This window comes from Rutidosis leptorrhynchoides, chromosome 5 (genome assembly GCF_046630445.1).
Source record: "Rutidosis leptorrhynchoides isolate AG116_Rl617_1_P2 chromosome 5, CSIRO_AGI_Rlap_v1, whole genome shotgun sequence".
NCBI lineage: Eukaryota > Viridiplantae > Streptophyta > Magnoliopsida > Asterales > Asteraceae > Rutidosis > Rutidosis leptorrhynchoides.
In genome coordinates, this window is record NC_092337.1 from 295,249,191 (window position 1) to 295,255,117 (window position 5,927).

A 5,927-nucleotide genomic window follows, 5' to 3' on the forward strand; every position below is an offset into this window, starting at 1 on the left:
GAAGTAGGATCATGACACAAAAACAAGTTCAAGTAAGATTTTTACTCGAATTAAGATAGTTTATAGTTATAGAAATTGAATCAAAGTTTGAATATGAATATTACCTTGAATAAGAAAGATAACCTACTGTATATAACAAAGGTTTCTTGATCTTAGATGATTACTTGGAATGGATTAGAAAGCTTGGAAGTAAATTAGTAAACTTGAAGGGATTTTTGAAGTGTTCTTGAAGTGTTCTTCCTATGATGATTATAGCTTGATTCTTGAAGTGATTTTTGATGAAGATGATGATTAACTACTGGAAAAATACGTTCATAATAGTGTGTGTGTGTGTTGAGAGAAAATTAGAAAGAGAATTGGAAGTGAAATGGAGTGAATGATGAGTGGTAATTGGTGAGTGGTGAGTGGGGTTAAAAGGAGTTCTAGTTAGTTGACTAGCTCATGGTAGAAGTTAAAATTGATTATTCATACATGACATAATCAAGAGTGGAATCCCATGCTAGTTCCTATTGGTATATACTCATAGTAAGTACGTTTTGAAGCTGTGTATAATACGGGTAAGAATACGACTAGAATTCTTGATGAAAGAAAAGAATGGAAAAGTAACTGTAACCATTTTCGTTAAGTATGAGTGTTTTGATATATGTCTTGAAGTCTTCCAAAAGTATTTTAATACATCTAAATACACTACATGTATATACATTTTAACTGAGTCGTTAAGTCATCGTTAGTCGTTACATGTAAGTGTTGTTTTGAAACCTTTAAGTTAACGATCTCAATTAATGTTGTTAACCCATTGTTTATTATATCTAATGAGATGTTAAATTATTATATTATCATGATATTATGATATATTAATATATCTTAATATGATATATATACATTTAAATGTCGTTACAACGATAATCGTTACATATATGTCTCGTTTCGAAATCCTTAAGTTAGTAGTCTTGTTTATATGTATATAACTCATTGTTAATATACTTATGGAGATACTTACTTATCATAATCTCATGTTAACCATATGTATATCCATATATATATCGTCATGTTGTTTTTACAAGTTTTAACGTTCGTGAATCGCCGGTCAACTTGGGTGGTCAATTGTCTATATGAAACATATTTCAATTAATCAAGTCTTAACAAGTTTGATTGCTTAACATGTTGGAAACATTTAATCATGTAAATATCAATCTCAATTAATATATATAAACATGGAAAAGTTCGGGTCACTACACGAAGGGTGTCCCGGAATGATGGGGATATTCTTATATATGCATCTTGTTAATGTCGGTTACCAGGTGTTCACCATATGAATGATTTTTATCTCTATGTATGGGATGTGTATTGAAATATGAAATCTTGTGGTCTATTGTTACGATTTTTGATATATATAGGTTAAACCTATAACTCACCAACATTTTTGTTGACGTTTAAAGCATGTTTATTCTCAGGTGAATACTAAGAGCTTCCGCTGTTGCATACTAAAATAAGGACAAGATTTGGAGTCCATGTTTGTATGATTTTGTGTAAAAATTGCATTCAAAAAACTGATTTCGATGTAACATATTTGTATTGTAAACCATTATGTAATGGTCGTGTGGAAACAGGATATTTTAGATTATCATTATTTGATAATCTACGTAAAGATTTTTAAACCTTTATTTATGAAATAAAGGTTATAGTTTGTTTTAAAAATGAATGCAGTCTTTGAAAAACGTCTCATATAGAGGTCAAAACCTCGCAACGAAATCAATTAATATGGAACGTTTTTAATCAATAAGAACGGGACATTTCAGTTGGTATCCGAGCGTTGGTCTTAGAGAACCAGAAAATTTGCATTAGTGTGTCTTATCGAGTTTGTTAGGATGCATTAGTGAGTCTGGACTTCGACCGTGTTTTCTTTAAAAATGATTGCTTAACATTTTTGTTGGAAACTATATATTATTAACATGTATATATTATGTGATATATTAATCTCTTAACATGTTTGATATTGTGTGATAGATGTCTACCTCTAGCACAAATCCCATTGACTCACCTAATAATAACGAAGAGTCGAATATATATTGGACTGATTCACAAGTTCCCGAAGAAGAACCGGAAGAAGAATCAGAACCGGAAGAGGAGGAACCGGAGGAGGAAATAGAACCGGTGGGGGAAATAATAAAACGGTTAAGTAAAAGAAAATCCTCAACCAACCGACCACGGTTAATTATGGTCAATGGTGTTTCTGCCAAGGAAGCAAAATATTGGGAGGATTACCAATTCTCCGATGAATCGAATTCTGACCAGAATTCCGATGATGTTATAGAAATTACCCCAACTGAATTTAAAAAGGCAAAAGAAAATAATAAGGGAAAGAGCATAAAAATAGAGAAATCTAATTCCAACCCCGATGAACTTTATATGTATCTTCAACCCCCGAAGCCCTTAAGTTGTAACAATGACCCGGGAACCTCTAAACCACCAGGTTTTTCTAAACCGTTATGGAAAACGACAGCTCGTATTAGGGGAACATCATATATCCCTAGAAACTTGGAAAAACGAACCAAAACCGAAGAAGAAGAAACGAGCGAGTCAGAATAAGATAGTTGTATTCGTGTGGTGTAATATATGTAATATAGTGTGCTTATGCTTTATGATATATGTAAAAATTGCTTGTATTAATAAGTATTTTTTTTATGAATCTAACTCTTGTCTATTTTACAGTATAAAAACACAAAATGGATAGACAACCCAATATTTTAAGAGACTTACCCGGAGACATGATTGATGAAATATTGTCTAGAGTCGGTCAAAATTCTTCGGCACAACTATTTACGGCAAAATCAGTTTGTAAGACATTCGAAGAACGTTCCAAGAATGTCTTGGTTTATAAGTGACGTTCGTTTGAAAGATGGGGGATATCACATTGGGAAACCCATAAGTTACGATGTGTTTACTTTGACGCATATATTGCGGGGAACCCAAATGCTATTTTACGCAACGGGTTAAGAAATTATTTTGACTCAATGTATCCGAATATAGGACTTCATGATTTAGAAAAAGCGGCTAACATGCAACATAAAGAAGCATGCTATGCTTACGGGTTAGTAATGTTCGCTTCTCACCAAAGTGAGAAAAAGAACATCGGGCTACAATTATTAAACAAAACGTTCCCACAAGTGACGGAGTCGGTAATTGGGGTAAGAAATGAGGTTTTTAGGTTATTACGAGACTGTTGGTCATTACGTAACCCTCGTCCCTTTGACGACGTTAAAACACGCTGTCTTATCAACGACCATAACGGTTATGTTCCACAAGACCAAGGATGGGAAGTAGTCCTAGTAAAACCAGAATGCATGACTTGTTTCTGGACGTATGAATTACGTGTCTTTATTGCCTTTGCTGAACGACTTGTGTACTAGCTAGAATTATCTTCACAACTATCTTGTATCAAAGTTATTGTGTGTTATATTTCATGCTTTATGTAAAATAAGCGGTATTGTAAGTTTGTAAAATATTGTATAAAAGTTTGAACGCGAAATATTATTATAATCAGTTTTTCAAATAGAATTGTAGTAGTTAAATTGTATATTAGCTACAAAGTATGAACTTAACGGGTAGGTACTACCCGAATTTAAACTTATAAAATGCTAATATGAAGAAAAAGCTTTTATAAATGAGTTCATATTATGCTACGAAATACTATTAACTACTCTTAATATTCTGTATGATTAACTTGTTCCATTTGACTATTTTGAAGGAAATGGCACCGACTACTCGACACACCGTGAATATGAATGAAGAGGAATTCCGTACTTTTCAAGCTTCAAACATAGCCGCAGTACAGGCTGCGCTATATACCAACAATAACCTTGGATCTAGCAGTACAGGAAATCGTGTAGGATGCACCTACAAAGAATTCACTGCCTGCAAACCTTTGGAATTTGATGGAACCGAAGGACCGATCGGATTGAAACGGTGGACCGAGAAGGTCGAATCGGTGTTTGCCATAAGTAAGTGTACTGAAGAGGACAAAGTGAAGTACGCTACGCATACCTTCACAGGTTCTGCGTTAACATGGTGGAATACCTATCTAGAGCAAGTGGGACAAGATGATGCGTACGCACTACCATGGTAAGCATTCAAGCACTTGATGAACGAGAAGTACCGTCCCAGAACCGAGGTCAATAAGCTCAAGACAGAACTTAGAGGGTTACGAACCCAAGGATTTGATATTACCACATACGAAAGACGATTCACAGAATTGTGCCTATTGTGTCCGGGAGCGTTCGAAGATGAGGAAGAGAAGATCGACGCGTTTGTGAAAGGATTACCGGAAAGAATCCAAGAAGATATAAGTTCACACGAGCCCGCCTCCATACAACAGGCATGTAGAATGGCTCACAAACTAGTGAACCAGATTGAGGAAAGAATTAAAGAACAGCCGGCTGAAGAGGCCAATGTGAAGCAAGTCAAAAGAAAGTGGGAGGAAAACGGTGATAAGAATCACCAATACAACAACAACAGCAATTACAATAATAATTGCAACAATTATCCCAACAATCGCAACATCAATCGCAACTACAACAAAAGGCCCAATAACAACAACAACAACAACAACAACAACAACAACAGCAACTACAACAATCATCCCAACAACAATAACAACCGCAACAACAACAACAATCAGAAGCAGCTATGCCAAAGGTGTGAAAAGTATCACTCGGGGTTCTGCACCAAATTTTGCAACAAGTGTAAAAGAAATGGTCATAGCGCGGCGAAGTGTGAGGTCTATGGTCCAGGGGTTAACAGAACGAAAGGAACAAATGGTGTCGGAACGAGTAATGGTGGAGCAAGTAGTGTCGGAGCAAGTTATGCCAATGTAGTTTGTTATAAATGTGGAAAACTGGGCCACATTATTAGAAATTGCCCGAACCAGGAGAACACGAATGGACAAGGCCGCGAAAGAGTTTTCAATATTAATGCGGCAGAGGCACAGGAAGACCCGGAGCTTGTTACGGGTACGTTTCTTATTGACAATAAATCTGCTTACGTTTTATTTGATTCGGGTGCGGATAGAAGATATATGAGTAGAGATTTTTGTGCTAAATTAAGTTATCCATTGACGCCGTTGGATTGTAAATTTTTACTCGAATTAGCAAACGGTAAATTAATTTCAGCAGATAATATATGCCGGAATCGAGAAATTAAACTGGGTAGCGAAATATTTAAGATTGATTTGATACCAGTAGAGTTAGGGAGTTTTGATGTAATAGTTGGCATGGACTGGCTGAAGAAGGTGAAAGCAGAGATCGTATGTTATAAATATGCAATTCGCATTGTACGAGAAGAAAGAGAACCCTTAATGGTGTACGGAGAAAAGGGCAACATGAAGCTACATCTTATTAGTAATTTGAAGGCACAAAAACTAATAAGAAAAGGTTGCTATGCTGTTCTAGCACACGTCGAGAAAGTACAAACTGAAGAAAAGAGCATCAATGATGTTCCCGTCGCAAAAGAATTTCCCGATGTATTTCCGAAAGAATTACCGGGACTACCTCCACATCGTTCTGTTGAATTTCAAATAGATCTTGTACCAGGAGCTGCACCAATAGCTCGTGCTCCTTATAGACTCACACCCAGCGAGATGAAAGAACTTTAAAGCCAACTGCAAGAACTATTATGTGACGACCCGAAAATTTCCGACCAAATTTAAACTTGATCTTTATATGATTCCGACACGATAAGCAAAGTCTGTTATGTTAAGTCTCAAAAAGTTTGAGCTGTTGTCATACATTCATTTAACCTTTGACTATTTCTGACGATTCACGAACATGTGTTTGTAAATAAACATGTATATATATAAATATATATGTATATATGATAAATGAAAATAATAAAATATAATTTAAACCTTAGAGTTAAAAATATAAAATAAA